General features: G+C 35.6%; 1 protein-coding gene across 9 annotated transcripts in view; it reads right to left on the bottom strand.

Moving 5' to 3' along the window:
• The window catches only part of KCNIP4 (potassium voltage-gated channel interacting protein 4), a 386,819-nt gene that overhangs the window by 94,031 nt on the left and 275,298 nt on the right, over positions 1–17,490 (bottom strand). The gene's annotated exons all lie outside the window — the stretch shown is intronic.

Genomic DNA, 17,490 nt, shown 5'->3' with positions numbered 1-17,490 from the left:
CCATTGCTATACAAGGCATGACAATAAGTAAATAATAAAGTGAAGGGAAGCCTAAGAAAAAATATTTTATTATCTGATTATTTTTATTCATTAAAACATATGCTCCAGCCCTAAAAAGAATGACACAAATGATGCCCAGTATCAACTACTCAGGTTGCTAAGCTCTTTAGACTAGAAAAAAATTTTGCTAACTCTCAAGAAGTTCATGTACTTCTACTTTTGTTCAGAAAGTCATTATAATTTTATATTAGCTTAAGAACTTGTAACATTAACAATGTATTGTTTATGGCCTACCATGCAGATAAAATAAAGTGTAATCTACAATTTATTATAAGCTTTTTTTGGTTTTCTTTGAAGGCTGTATGCATTGAAGGACAATATAAGCAGAACTTTAGAATCTACATATTTTTATTCAGTTGAAAATGCATGTGTGTACTTCAGTTAATTTTACATTATATCTAGTCAGTATATAAGCAAGAATATTCTTTGGTTTTACACTTCTGGGTATTTAATAATGTTGTGAGTTCTGTATTGTTTATATATGCTCCCAATCTGAGTGTCAGTTCACTTTCCCATTAACCTGTAAAGCTAAAACAGCATCTGAAGAGGAAAGCACAGTAAAAATAAATCAAACCAAATACACTATCCCACATTTGCACCTTCCTAATATGTCAATCCTTTTTACCTCATATTCCATGTTAACAAATTAACATTTTCCTGTTAAGTTTTCTCCTCGTAAAAGAAAAGTAGCATTTTGTTTCCTCTTTACAATTTCTGGATATCATTTTCTCCTTTTAAGGCTCTGACATGTTAATCTTGACCTCATTCTCATCTCTGGCTTCTATTTTTTCCTTGAGGTTACTCCTACTTAGGCTTTTCTTTTTCTCAAATTTGTGTTCCTTTTCTTCAATGATGAAGCATGAGCAAATGTTTACAATATTGCAGAAACAATAATCATAATATAATGCCACACACACTATAGCAGTGAAAGAGACCTTATTTATCTTAATAAATGGTCTCAGGGAAATTATTAAAATGGAGAAATATGTCAGCCCTCACTCTCATGCAGCAGGTTAAGACTCCCTTGTGTTTTTGAGCTGCCCACTCTTGGGAGCAGAGGCACTTCTACTCCACCACTGAAGGTGCCAACCCACTTGTAGAAAGCCACCCAGCAAGAAGTGGTCCTAGGCACAGCCTGGGTTTTGTTTTCTGCTTTCACACAAGAAGAAAGGCCTGGACCTCTTGAAAAAAGATGAAAGGGAGAAAGATTATAAATTCGATGAGTTTTAGGGGTCATTCTACCTGCACAGCAAATGAGCTACAGAAGAATGTTTAAATTAAAAAAAAAAATAAGCTGAGAACATCCACTTGAATTAATGTAACTGACTTAGTTACTGACTTCTAAGAATGCTTCCTTAAAAAGTAAATAGACTTTTCCTGCTGTTTCTCACAGCAGTTCTCTAAGTTAGGGGAACTACACACTGAATTTGTGAGTCTCCAAGCCTGAACCCTAGAAAGTAAAGCAGCAAGGATAAGAAACTATGTGCAGAGGAGAAGAAAGAGATACATTAAATCTTTCCTGCAATATACCATGCAACAGATTAAAACATTACTGTTACTTAGAGATGTGAATTCTTCTGGAAGAAGTTCAGTTTAAAAAAATTCTATGCCCCAAAACATTTGAAAACTAAATCAATCTTGCATAAGGGGATTATAACATTCTGTTATATACATGTAACAGATACAACAATGTATATATAACATTCTGTTATATGGCAGCTCTTTGTATGCTTATTCTTCTAAATTCAAACTCCACTCCAATTTCTCTCACACACTTTATTTTGTTCAATAGTTTGAAAACAAATATTTATCTGACACATTCGTATGTGGTGCCTTTATTGACAGTACAAACAAATTTTAAAAGCTGTTGAAAGAAAAAGAATTTTTCCATAATGTATCCCTCCTGGATACAAAATGAAACACTATTTTTAAAATAAAATTTAAAAAAAATGAAACTAGAGGATGAGATCTTATAATATCCAAGGACTTCTCTGGCTTGTTCTCTTTCCCTAAATCCAGCTTTCATTTCTGACTTTGCAAGGCATTCTGGGGGTGATCGAGCAATCCATTTAAGTTCACACAAACTTCCTTGTGATTCTTCACTAGGTTGCACAGAGGGATAAAAAATAAGTACTAGAATTTGTTATGAAGCTATCCCATCCCATTGCATCTTCCACTGTCCTTAAACTCTTCTCCATAAAGATTTGAAGCAGACAAGGAAGGAGATGCAGTGGGGTTGCCCTGTATGTTAGGGAGAGTCTTGATTATCTAGAGTTTAATGATGGTGACAGTAGGGTGGAGTGTTTATGGGTGAGAATCAGGGGAAAGGCCAGGAGGGCAGATACCATGGTGGAAGTCTGCTACAGATCACCTAAATCAGGACAAAGAGGCACGCAAAATGTTCTTTAAGCAGCTGGGAGAAGTGTCGTGATTGCCAGCCCTTGTTCTCATGGGGAACTTTAACTTGCCAAATGTCTTCTAGAAATACAACACAGCAGTGAGCAGACAGTTTGGAAAGTTCCTGGTGTGTGGCAGATGATTTCCTAGCACAGCTGAAGAGGAAGCTAAAGAGGGGACATGTCTCACTGGACCTGCTGAGAAGTGGGGTGCTTGCAGGCCATCTCAGGGATGGCAATTGTGAAATGGGGTTTTCAGTTCTTAGAAAACCCTGGACAGGCCTCAGCAGAAGGGCCACCTGGGACTTATGGACAGACACTGGCTTGATAAGGTTGAGAGTCCTCTTGGAGGCAGTCCTGCAAGGCAGAGGAGTCCAGGGAGGCTGGAAGTGCCCTAAGGAGGCAATATTACAGTTACAGGAGTAGGCTGCTAAAAGAAGAGCCAGAGGGAAAGACAACCAGCCTGGCTGAGCAGAGAGCTTCAGCTGGAACTCAGGACCTCTGCATAAACACAAGTACAAAATTTTATCTCCTAAATAAATATTCAAGAGGAACCTGTTGCTGAAATGCTGCAGAAGACATACATTACCTGGAAGCACAGATCCCAAGTGAGTTTTGAACTGGACAGTGCAGATATGTGTATATTAGTGGCATCTACAATGATCCAGTTCTGGAGTCCTAATATTTTTCCACAAACAATCCCAACTAATTACTGGCTATTTTAACCATTTTAGATAGAAACATTTATGTGTGGGACGCAAATAATATAAAAAGGACACCTTTTATAGGACAGTGTACTATGCACTAAGTGCATTTTGTAACTGATTGCTGTATGCTTTTAAAATACCATCCATTTTCCCTAAGAAGGAAAAAAACACTCACAAATATAATTTATAAAGCTTAGATATGGGAAATTAAATTTCATTAATTTCAAAGTTGACTATGAACAGAGACAATCTGTGATTTAAAAACAATTCCTTCTAATTTAACACATCAAAAGAAGTAGCAAATGCTTAACAACAGGATGCTAAGAATTGAACAATTAAGGAATAAAACAATTTTAAATTCTAAAAATACTGAAATAATAAGAATTTAATTACTAGCATATAAGGATACAAAATTTCCCTAAAATTTAATATGGTCATCCAGTCCTTTCAAAATTATCTGGTATTATCATACTTATTTTATACTAATCCCAGTCAGCACTTGGTTTTGGATTATATCTGTCAGCGTAATTAGCACAGTAAAATGGCAAGTGTTTTCTTTTAATTCCCTTAATTCTCTTAAATAGCTTTTATTTTAATGTTTACATGAAATTTTTACTGGAATTTATAAACTCTTCATCTTTTCAAATTTCTTCTGACTCCAATAGAAAATCTATCGGATTCCTAATACATTCATGTGTTTATTGTCTTTTCTCTATATTTTCTTTTTAATATCTGCTTGTAAACAGTATTAGTCATTTCAGACTTTCTCTTTACACTGAGAATGAGTTTTATATCTGTGCAGACATCCTGGATTTGCTGTTGTCTAATGTACAATGGGGCTGACCAAAACTGAACAGTTTTCAAGGCTAGGATGTATTACTGTTTGTTAATTTACTGACTTCCTAGGTGTTAAAATCTGTACAGCATTGCAGTTAATTTGTGTGTGTGCGTGTGTGTGTGTGAGTGTGTGTGTCTTAATTGGCTGGGAGTAATAGTTCATTAGACTCCATTTGATATTTTCCCCCAACGTATCTGAAAAGGGAAACTGCAGATGAGTTAGAAATAGAAACAAAATTTGGAAGTATTAATTAGCTGCCCTTCTTTCTGTACTCTCTTCTTCCACAGGGACATGCTAGACAGCCAAAAGAGAATGAAATGGTCAAATAAACACAGAAAGGGCACCTACAAACAGGTCAGACAAATGGAAGAACTTCAGCTTCTTCTTCATGCTAAATCCAAGTTTACTAAGCAAGTTATCTGGTGGATAATTAATTTAATCCTCCTATTAGTTAGCCAGTGAGAAATTCACTCACAGGCAATAAACAGCAATTTTCTACACAGAAAAGTTTCTATCTTCAATCTGCAGAAGAAAACTATGTCCACTAGAAAGCATTTCAAGAACCAGGAGAAGAAATTAATTTACACATATCTTTTCAAGAATTATTCTCAGGGTAGAATAATTTTGAATGTAATACCTCCTTTGTAGGCTGCTACAGCTAATCACAGACCATCATGCAACTTCCATAAATGATTATAAAAACGAAGCTAATGTATGGAATCACACTGTTCATCTCACTAGTGCTGCAGCTGCTTAGGCCCAATACTGCACCAGCAGATTACTTATCTAGACAGAATTGCAGGGAAATTTTTGGTAGCTAGAAGAGCAAGGCAGAGTTTAATTATGCAAGATTAAATTTGTCAGGCTTCATATATCATCTTTTATATTTACACTAAGTAAAAAAGCCCTAGATTTTAATGACTGTAAGTGAATACAGCTGAGAAAGGAAAAATTCAACATCTGTACAGACAAGATAAATTTCACTGGTTTGTAATCAAGGAAGAAAATATGATATCCAAGCTTCTAAAGCTTTGGTCTCAGAAGTAAATTACACTAATATAATATAGTAGTTATAGCTGTATAAATGTTCTAGGTTGTGGCGTGGGATTTCATTTCTTTTTTCCTCTTTTTACCTTATGACTTGCTTCTAAGCTTTTGTTCTTGCTTTGATCAATATCAAAGGACTGCTGCCATTACTGATCTGAAAACAGGAGCTGAAAGGAATCCCACAAGAAAAACATTGCCAACTCCCCTCATAACACAGGTGGATTTATTTGTCAAGAACTCTAATTGATACAGCATGTTATACAAATATGTATAAAATACTTAGTGTACAAATGGTTTGAAAATTAGATGGAATTTCCAAGGGAGCAACAGTAGCATTTTAATTTATTAAGCTTTAGCAAAGGATTACAGAGCAGCTATATGTTTCCTAAATGAGGTTAAATTACATTTAGTAACAGTAATCAAATTCTGGTTTGTTTTACTGCAAAGCCCACTGTCTTGTCCGACAAATGAAATTATCCCTAAATTATGCAACTGTGTCTTCAGTCTACAGACCTGTTTTTTTTGGTTTTTTTAATACTGAAATTATATTTACTGCAGCAGAAATGGCCACTACCAAATTTTTAAGCACAAATGTACATCTGCACAGGAGAAGTGCAGTATAATGGAACTACTAAGGGCCAATCCCACCTAACTAATTAGATGTAGAGACCCACCTTCCTCTAAGATATGCTTTTCCTGCTTATAAGAAAACACAATTTTTTGCCTGTACAACCCTTGTCTTCTTCAGTTTTTTTCACATTTGGAACAAACATGGTAATTTCTGACTTTCTGAGCTTCTTCTTTCACTAGTATCTTTGTAATTATACATTGAAGCAAGAGGACACCATTAGCAATCACTTTATTCACTATATTTCATGCGAATAAAAAATTACTGTGAGACTGACAGATCAAACTGGTAGAAATGATGGAACAGAGTAGCAGCATTCACAGCTCCATATTCAGTCATTTTCTGTTAGCCAAGTTATGACTATATCCACTCTATACTTGCCCACACATCTAGGAAGCCATGTATTTATGGGCTGTGCAGTTATATGGCCTCAGATGAGTTCCTAAAGAAAGGAAAGGTGTTTTCTGTGGCGATGAATGAGAAAATAAATGAACCATGTATGCCAGTAATAAAGCTAATATTCTACTAACAAACAGGAATATTCATCATCCAAGCCTCTAACCCATCCATCAATTTAAAATTGTCAACCTATCCTCTGCAACACCTTTGTTTCAAAACAGGTGTTTCTGGCTCTCTATGGTTCAATGAATGGTTAGCAACTAAACCAAAGGAAAATATAAATGTATTATTAACCACAATCATAAGAACATCACTACTGTGCGGCTCTTTTTTTGTACTGCACCTTTCTCTAATATAAAATAACCCACATACAATAATGGTTCTATTTCTCTCCTTGGCTTTTCCAAAGATGAAGCACTGTAGTTCACCATAGTAACCAGAAAATATTATAAATGAAGGCTGAAGAGACTGACATATTTCTACATTTGATGTACTTGTTAAAAAGTGAGTGTAGCTGTCCTGTAAAGATGAGCTATTACATGTTTGCAGCACATTAAAGAAACTGCTGTAATCCCGATTTGGTCCCTTAGCTCCATATACTTGTACTGCATTTGAAATATGTACAGACCTCTAACATATGGTTGCCATTCTGAATGATACAATATTCAGAATTAGTCCACATCACCTTACAAGAGACTGGAATGTTAATGGTTAAAAACTCAAAACTAATGACCTTTTGCAAAAAGAACAGAATGCTCTGCTGATCATACAAAAAGTGACTGCTCAGGTGCAGAGGGGGTGCAGACCCACCACTGGAGGATGGCCATGACAAATTGACCTTAGCTCAGCAACAACCTGGGTTTTGAGCCAGATATGAAAAGAGGTCAATGAGAAGATATTGCAAGGTGGGATAGTGCTTTTTATCATGTCAGTGTCCTCCCTTTCACAAGTGACTCAGATGTGAAAATGCATTTCCAGGGAAGTACCAGGACATTAACAGTCCTGAGGGTTTTCATCCCTTCTGATGGGGCTGGCTCAATCATGTCTTAGAAGGTGTCATAAACCATCAGTGACTCCCAAAGTGCCCTGTGATCCACAGTGTTACATCACACAGTACAAAGCATTCCTACCTGACCTTGAGTGTGTATTAATGCCCTGAAATTTGTGTTTTGCAGCCTTCCCCTACCCCCAGTGGATCAAGACTGGGCCCATCATTTCAACCAATGGACATGAAAATTGTAACAATCAAATGTCATTCATGGATCCAGGTATGGAAATATCTGTCTACTCTTATAGTTTTTTTCATTCTCTTCCCTTCTATATTTTCTTAAATTTTATTTTTAAAATTTAATATTACCAGAGATAATAATCAAAATGGCTACATAGCTGCTTGCCATTGCTGTCAAATTGTTCTAAAGTAAAGTCTACATACATTTATGTATAAATACATATATATATATATATATCCACTTTTGTTTCACTCTAATAAATCCTAAGGAATTTATTAACAAGAACTTGGGTTATCCTTGTCTTCTGCAGTGGGTTGTAACATGGATACTGAAGAATTTTTTTTTTTCTTTTCTTCAATGCAGGGCCTGAAACTCACCTAGATATAGGTGACTTCTGATAAACAGGTTCATCCTGATAAATGGTAGTAGTAGAAAGAAAAAGAAATGGATGAGGATACAGGGATATACATGCATATAATCTTCACGTTGAAAGGTAAAGGAGCTTTCCTTTTCTATTCCCTCTTTTTAATTTTTTTTTATTTTTTTATTTTCATTCAGACCTTTCACTCTGGCAATCTCAGAGACTTCTTAAGTCTTTTAATTCTGCCATTAAAAGTATAAGTTAGGTGGAGCACATACAGTTCAGGAAATTTAAAGCTTTTGTAAGCTGGATTCCCATTATTTCACATAAGCAAGATAGTAAAAAAAAACGAATGGGGAAGGGGTTGAAAGAAATGGCATAACTTGATGTTTTTCAGCACCTAACACAGTGGCTCACAGCCCTATTCCAATGCAAGAACCTACAATGATATTTAAGGATCCATAGAATGCAACGGAAATTTTTCTGCTACAGCAACTTTGCTGTCCTGATAAATCAGAAAGCAGCTTTAGGATAAAACCAAACCCTGAAAGGAGCAATGAGCTTACAATGACTTTTCACTTAAGTAAGTTAAAGGAAGGTTGCAGATATTCCCTGAAGAATCACTATAATGGCCCAACTAAGCACAGCATTATGAGGCTGAAATGAGGGAAGCAACAAAATACAGAAACACACAATCTTGAACCTCCAACAAATCTTCAGACACCACTTTTGATTGTGTTATGCTGCTGCAGGGATCAAATTTTTTTTAGTAGCTTTGCAAGGTTTACCACACCTTCTATACAATCCATGCTTATAGGTCAGATAGGCAGATATTCCACTATGTACAGAGAATTTGTGGGTCATGAGAAATTCATTTTCACATGCTTCTTGACATGCACATGGTAAAACCCATACCAAAACCCATACTGTTCATGGAACCAAATTCCATAAACGAGATGCCTTCATGTCTTCCTCTCAACAAACAAACATGATTTGGAACTGGCTGAATTTTTAATCCATTCTCAGACATTTCTAAGATAAAGAATATTTTTACTGTCATTAAAACTTCAGGAAAAATTCCCCCACCCTCACCCCCCAATAATCATTTGCGCACCAGGCTCTGAATTTTAATTTATTTAATCTGCTCAGAAGCAATGTCCGTAGCTTCCAATCCTGTTGTTCTTTTCTGAACTCATTCTAATTAGGCAAAGGAGTTACATAGAAAAAATTTAGTAGCTAGCTTTTAGGTATTCAATTAGTGATGAACAACATTCTATAACGACAGGCCAACCATAGCCTTAACTTTTCATTAACAACCTCTTCTCATGAAAATAATATGAATTATTTAAAAAAAATATGTCTTCTTTATCCCTCAAAAGCAAATAAACTTGAGCATCCCTTCACTTTCAGAAGCTGGAATTTCAGTTGAGGTACCCCAGGAGTGTGCCCAGATCTCAGCCCATTCCCTCACTGCAACTGGTGCTTGTTTTGGGTAACGTGTGTTTTCAAACTTACTCCTTGCTCATAGGACAGTGACACATGCTGTCTTTCACTGAAGCACACTGAGAATAATTAGGCTGTTGTGAGGCTGCTTGAATAGGTCCGACAGTTTGTTGCCCTGTCCCTAGCATCTTGTCACTTCTGCCCTTGCTTTGGTGCTTATCTGACACTGTGTGACCTTTCAAGGATAATCTTAACCCAGACAAAATACCACTTGACAAAAAAAAAAACAAAAAACAAAAAATCAGAGCTTTTGTCCTAAAAATACCTTGCAAGCAGTGCTCATTTTATTTTGGAGTACTGATCTCATGGTTGTAGCCTGAGACTGGCAATGCTGTGCAGGCTCAGGAGGACAAAAGCCAGACTCTGATGGTGAAAGACCAAGCAAGTAAGGAAATGAATCCTGGCTGGTTTTTAACTGACATAATCAGCACAAAGATATTGCAAGGAGTGGTCACAACTTGCTGTCATACCAGATGTGTGCAAAGAGACACAGCAGTAAGCAGCAATAACATTTCTTATGTGTGGGATTCAGTGAGATGCACAGCCCCTAAACTCACATGCAGCAGCAAAACAGCGCAGCTCAGCCCAACTCTGAATGTTCAATGCGGTTTATGATTAGTTCTGGTTTGAGCTTCTTAACATAAGTATATGGGATATGCTCACAGAACTAGTACTTCTGAAAGATACTCCTTACATTTTTATTTGGATCCCAACTGAAGGAATAAGTTAATTTTATATTATATGGTGTCCAGCCAACTGGTAATTTCCCGTGGTGCATTCAAGTCTAGCACATTTTTCCTTCCTAGTGAATTACACCATCTAACACACCAAAAGAGATACTCGAGGTATCTGCTCTGAGTCACAAACCAACAGAATGCAGTGGCTGTCTTGCTCCCTCACTGCCAGAATATTGTTTTCTTTCACTTTTAATTGTTTGGGGGAAAGGGAATGCAACTGCAATAAAGGTTAAGCAACACTTGCTGCCTTATTTGTTGAACTGAGTTTCTCTTTTAACAGAGTGAGGGAATTACTGATCCCCAAAGCTTCTCAGTGGTATTAATAAGTTAAGAACTATAAATCTTTTTATTGTAGCTGGAGAAGAAAAGTTAAAATAGTTAAACAATATGAACAAATACAGTAATTTCTCCCCATTCCCACTATACAATAGACTGTATTGGAAGACATTATGTATAATTAAGTTTAAAAAACATATTTCTCAAGATTTTTTTCAAAAAAAAAATCCTTAATAATTCAAGATATTGTCTTTTTTTCCAAGGTACTATTTAAACAGGGTATCTCTGAAGGATGAAAAGAATAAAAGAATGGAATGACAAAAAATTAAGGCAGTTTTATGTTCTTCAGGGACATAGAACGGCAAAAGTCTGGTTGAATAAAGCAAAGCACAGAAGTAAAGGAACAGTCACAACAACCTCAGCCTCTCTACAACTGTCAATCTCCAGTGAAAACAAAATTAACATACTCAAGGCATGAAGGAGTGGTGTTCAGCTCACTTCTGCATTTCCAAACTTCCTGTGTATTTCAGGACATGCCTTGTCCTTACAAGCAGTAAGTAGAAATCCTCAGACAAAATTTGGCAGGACAGTAAATTCCCACTCATGGAAGAGAAAGCCACAGACACCCTCAAGAGTATTTGATCCAGCTGCCAGACCCCTGCTGCTTCCCTATCCACAGTCTTAATGATTTGTTCAATGATCTCTGCAATACAGCTTCCCTGAAAAAAAGGAAGAAAAGGCAGGTACCACACATAGGAATGTCTAATGCTTTAGGGCTATCTGTAGCATTTTACAGCAAGAGCTGCTTTGCAAAGAGTAAATATATTTTAATGAGATATGTGGTGCCAGTCATAGCTGCACATTTCTCTGTGAAGCAATTCTTGGCCCATGAACCCCAGTGATTTGACACAATATAGTTATTAGTTCAAATTTGACCACACTTCGAATGAGAGCTTAGCTTTCACCTTATTGTTTTCATTTTCTGCCCTGAGCTATCAGCTGCCCAGCAGTAAAATAAATGCTGAAAATAACTTTTCTGCCAGAATCATGACCTGATGTATAAAATGACATAAAAAAAGCAGTAAGAGAACAATTACTATTAAGAAAACCTTTTCAAGTTTGTGTGCATTTTTTTAAAGGAGATTTTGTCTTAGGAAATTCTTGGTTCACATCTGGAGGCTTTTTTGTTGTTTATCCATTTCTCACTCTGTACAATTTAAATAACATTTCTGTGCAAGTGTTTGAATTTTAACAAACAGGAAAGTCAACCTTTAAACAGACATTGTTCATGTCTGTCTGTCTGTCTAATGTAATGACATTTACATTATATGTAAATGTAGCATCTGATATACTTCAGAAAGCTCAAATGCCACATATACCAACATATATCAATCCTTATCTCATGGAGTTCACTAGTAAAGTTGTTGGTTGCCATTATTAGATATAGGATTTTTCTATCTTTAATAATTATTTTCTTAAAATCAGCCTTTTGCCCTTGGGCAAAATTACTAATATCCTTAAATCATGACATTGCAATCTAGTACTAGAATTTAAATGTTTAAAATCATATCTAGGATGGCGCACAAAGGAAAGGTGGTATAGTTTTGGTTTTTGCTTAAGAAAAACAGCAAAAAAAGGTTAAAATACTGCTAAGTCTGTAAGACTCAAGACAGAAAAAACCTCAAACTACTAATGAATCATAAATATTTAGTCTGTTTACACAGGCATGAACTACAAAACTTGTGTACACCTTCTACATTTCTTAATGTACTTCTGTCCTTCAACCAAATCCCTCTAGGATATTTAGAGGCAATATTTTATTTCACCAGTAAAAGTACATATTATGGATGTAGACAGTAAGTAAATATATACCTGGCATCTAAATCCTACCTTTAGAGACTCAGGAAGAACATGTGTAAAAATAAAAATGCATCCAGCTATACCAGCATATATTTTTTTAAACTTCTAAAACAAGCTGATTGGATCACAGTATGATAGCAAACAGTTAGGATACCTAACAGGAAAACTAGAAAAGACATGTTTCAAAGTGGATGCTTAGAAAATATCAGGTCCTTAATGCAGTGCTTCTGGTTCAAGGATGAAATAATTGGTCAAGTGCCTCCCCAGGTCAGGAATTTAAGCTGCCTGTGCTCAAGGCCATGTTGCTGGGGAATGAGAACCACTTGAGAAACTGTGACTACTCATGAGGATGTTTAAGACCTGGAAGAAATCACATTCATTCTCTCAGTAGCTGCATTTACTTGGACACAGGTTCTCTTATTTCCATTCAAGGCTGCATTGTAAGTAAAAAAAAAAAATTTAAAAAATGTTCTACAAAAAAGTTTACACATGGAGTACAAGGAAATATCTTTACTTCATAATAACCTTTAATATAGAAACAAACATGTCACGAGTGTATGAGAAGGGAGATCTAAGCCCTATTAACCAACAAATATGCTTATAATACGAACACTAAATACTTGCACACAACTAGGAGTCAGTTTGTACATATTGTAACAGAAGTTAATGAATATACCTTTCATTTTTGGAACGCTGGTCAACTGCAGAAAAAAACACCAAAGAAGATTTATATTGTTATTGCACTGCAATATCTTGGGAACTTAGGTCCATCTATAAAATATGACACGACTTTCATCAGTCTGCCATCTTTTATCTATTGTTTTCTTTTCCTTCAGAACTAAGAACAGCAGTTTCCATACAGCTGTAATCATTCTAGCTGTGCCTCCAGGACTCTATGAGTTACTATCTACATCTGTTAAATCTCTTTATATTTTCCCCCAAGCTGCACATGAATAGCAAATACCAATGATTCTAAATTTAATTCTGCAGATATCTTCATTGTGTTTGCTGTTTCTTCCTTCTACCACTACTCTTTTTTTATATGTTTGCAGACCACAATCCCCCCAATTAAAGCCTTTTTATGCTAATAGTTAAAACAGTTTGGTTTCCAGTTCTGTACACTGTGGATGCATCAGACAGCACTGCTGACACATCAGTGGTTCTGCTTGTGCATTTTTAATTCTGTTGCTCAGTTCTGCTGGTTAGCAAAATAAAAAATGATTATGCTTTACAATGTGGCACTACAGGAAAGTAAAAGAAAAACAGTTTAAAGTAGTTTAGCTGAAAAAATTCATAGGACTAGCCGAAATCATTAAAGATCATGCAACTTTATAATATCTGGTGATCCTACTTTTATTTAAAAAAAACATTGGTTGCGCTCACCCTCTGGAATTGCTAAGTATAACTGAAGAATATCCCTCCCTTTTCAATAGTCTCTTCTTCAGTTGTCAGTATCTGCAGTGATAGACAGTTGATGAAACCCTTAAAGTAAAAAAACCTTAAATTAAAAGAGAAGTCCTTTCTTCTTAGTTACCAGAATTCCTAGGTTTTGTCTCTAGACAATTAGCTTACAAATCCCCCAAATACAATACTTATTCTACTTAAAATCTGTGTGTACATATTGGACCATGTAAACATTCAACATTGAGTTAACAATGTTTACTAGCACTGCAGAGGGAAAACAAGCCTTTGGTGAAACTCAGGATCCACCCTCATAATGAGACTTAATCTCCTGACCCCATTATCCTCTTCCAGTAATGTGCTACTGTTCTTCCTCTGAATAAACTCTTGACTCCAGAATATACAATTTGCCAGTGTGGGCAAGTATTGACCCTCCTATAACATAAAGTCTGTTCTTCCCTTAAGGTGTCTTTGCAACAAAGAAGAATCAATCTGTTCAAAATGACAGATTAAATCCTGTTAGTTTCTCAGCCATGTTTATCTGTCACTGCCCTGGTTGGTGTTCATAGCTCTGCACAGTGAAGGCTGTACTACAGAGTCTGAAGCTCTTACTTCAAACAAAACTAGTACAAAAAAAGTAAGGTTTTCTCTTCACTTGGAAGATGAAACAGCTCTAATGAAGTAAACAAAATACTAAGAGGCCTTATTCTGATCTGGTTTGTTTCAAATTAATAAAGCAAAGTAAGCAAAATTCAAGTGTGGTGTTACATCTTACTCTATACATTAATCTCTGCTAAGAGAGCTGCAGTGCAGTCGTGGAACAGTATTACACCATTGTGCCAAGGCATTACACCATCTCCAAATCATCTATTCTGCTAGTTAAGTGCTGCAACAGCAAAGAAGTTTTGTTTGGTACTGCCACCTGCTAGTAAAGAAACTACTTCTATATGTAGCAAGGTGTGCTGAATACCACTTCTGAGAATGGTATTTCTGCTAATTATCACAAAGATAACTGATAGGAAAAAGAGTAACTTATTTTTCTGTTCTATTCTTGCATACAGAATATCACAATGAGGTTGAAACCAATGGATCCTTTCATGCTATGCTGTTTCAAGCACTAAACACAAATTAGGAAATACCAGTTTGTATTGCCAATAAATGGGCAGTCACCCAGGCAGTCAATAATAGCTGACTGAAGACCAGCAGGAAAAGCAAAAAGTGAAAAAAGAGAAAAATACAAGCTTTTCTCCTAGAGATTTTTTGCTTTTCCCAGGGCATTCAGTATTCCACTGGGGATGGGAACATCCCACTCCACAGAAGCAGTGGGAAATGAGTGTTATCTGGACTTGGTCACTTCCACCATTTTTGGTGGGTCACTGATTTCTTACTGGCCCTGCCAGAAGAAAAAACAAAAGGAAAGCTTAAATTTACCAGGCTATTTCTGATATCAATACTTGTTAATATTGATATACTCTCTGCCTTTTACTTCAACTCAAGTAGAGTTTGATCCAAGTTTATACTAATGTAAGGCCTCCAACTTCCAAGCAAGAACATTTTTGCAGAGCTCTGGGCACAGCTGCTGATACATACAAAGAACATTCAAAAGACAATTGTCTAATCAGCTAGAATTTTTAGTCATTAATATCCAATCTCCTAGCACATTTAGTATGCATCTTGGCATGCTTTATTAGGCTATTATTTCTTTTTCTAGTACAGTTATTTAAGTGCAGAATGCAGCAATAGTCAATATAGTAGGAAAGATTATTTTCTATAATGGCTTAGTGGCTTTCTTTTATACTCAGTTTCATCCATTCCAGCAAGTATATTGCCAAACTGCCTTAAATTTTATGAAGCATTTAACGTATCAAATGCAGAACAGAAACTTGACCACAGGGTTGTGAAGAAAAATCCTGCCCTGGCAACTCACTTTACAAATATTGAGCTGACCTGGAACTATGCAAAGATTATATATTTCTCTATATTCTTATTACTAATATAATTACAATGTACATTCAGACATGATTAACTCACATAAAGTGCAGTAACCCCAGCTGTTTTAGCAGAAGCATAGCCATACTTAAACCAATGCAGTCTTTTCTGCTGCTGCAGATACTAATGATTTTCATAAATAATCATACATTTTTAAATAGCTTTATTTCACTGTCTTACGCAGTAGGAAAAATCAGCTTAAAAAATAAATATATTTTAAATTATGCATTAGTTCTGTATATTCCCACTGCATCTTTATATCAAAACCAATTACCAATGAATGAAATGCCCCTAAGAATATGCAATATATTTTATCAAGAAAAAAATCTGTTATTAACAAATTCTATTTGAAAGGTCTTTTCAGCTGTTTATCTGCATCTTATAATTAAATTCTTTTCTTACAAGGGTTGATTGGTATCTTACTGTAAGCTGACATATGAACACTCATAACCCTTTTCTACTCCTGTTTCAGACATACCCTGCCTGTGTGGCTCATCCTTGTTCTGCTAAGTTTTCATGCTGGGTAATAGAGGCAGAGGAACAGGCTCGATGCTATTGCTGCTCTCTTGACAGCAGGTATGGTATGCTTGACTTGTCGTTCTCTAGAAAAATCAAAGTTTTCAAACACTGCTTTTTTCTCAGAGCCCGTTCCAGTGCTCTCATCATGACAATGTCATTTTGAACCTCATGACTTCTCTGCTCAATTGCCTCAAAACTGGAGATAGGACTAGAGATATGTTTAGGATGATAAATGAGACATGACAGAAAAGACCAAAAAGCTATTCTGATTTAAAGTGTAACAAGTGTGAGCAATCCAGCTCTGAGAGCATTTATTTCCTTATTTCATTTTTCTGAATATCTCAAAGAAAATCTTCAAAATATATGAATTCCTGGACATAGAGGCATGAGTAATAACTTTGCTATTGTTTCAACTGAATTAGTGTTTTCACCACTGCAGTTAAAGATTGGGCCATCAACACACAGCTTAACAAAACACATGCTTGCATGGGCTGTGTGAATTAGTTTTGGCTATCAATGAAAGCTTGGTGACTAGTTAATCTAAATACTATGAATTCATAATCTAGTTTGTATCTCCAGATATGGACAAACCTGAAATAAATTGCAACCATAACAACACCTAAATGACTATCTTCCAACATAATAGTAATGATTTAATGACAATGCCAAAATGTTCCAGCTGTCTCTTAAATGATCTTTTGGCTGTTACTGTCAGTTACTTATTAATATTCTAATAAAAAAGAAACTGTATTGTTATTCATCAGCTACAAAATTTATGAGTTATTTCCTAATGAAACTTTATTTTCACCCTGAACTTTTGCTATGCAAAAATGCATAGCAAAAGTTTAAAACATAGTGCATGTTTTGCTATGCACTATGATATGCATCTTAAATTCAGATCCTCATATGAGATAAGAATAGTTTCCTCCCAGTATATTGCATAATTTATATATTTTTAAAAGACAGTTATCAATAGAAATTATCTGACTGATCAGAGAACATCTGTTACAGATGTGTTGATATTTTAGCAAGAAATATAAGATTTACAAAACACAGAATTGCTAGAGAGGACTGTCAGCTTTTTAAAGGAAATGATCTTTTCACCCACTGGAACAAGAGAAAAATGTGCACATATCTCTATTCTGCATTATGATTTCTTTCAGTAAACAATTCAATTACTCTGTTTTCTAATGGTGCATCTTTGGTTAATATTACTCAGAAGTATAGCAATTTGAAACAGTAATTCTTATTTAAACAAAAATATTAACTTTTTTCACAGAAAACACTTCTGAAATGCTATTTAAGATTTTTCTTGCAATCCAGTAGCACTCTCTCAGTGTTGTTTGAGAGGAGATGCTTTAAATTTGAGCATTTTGCTGATGGAAGGTTAAAAAGAAAACTTGCTGTTGAAAACCTTTTCAACTGCAGGCAGAATGCATAGCTTGTAAATAGTGATCTGCAGCACTGGCTGGTGTGGTGGGAACTGTCAAGAAGCTCCTCTGAGGAAAAAGCAGTATCCAAAAAGATTATATGGTTTACT

This window comes from Parus major, chromosome 4 (genome assembly GCF_001522545.3).
Source record: "Parus major isolate Abel chromosome 4, Parus_major1.1, whole genome shotgun sequence".
Lineage (NCBI taxonomy): Eukaryota > Metazoa > Chordata > Aves > Passeriformes > Paridae > Parus > Parus major.
This window is presented reverse-complemented; position numbering and strand designations above follow the sequence as displayed.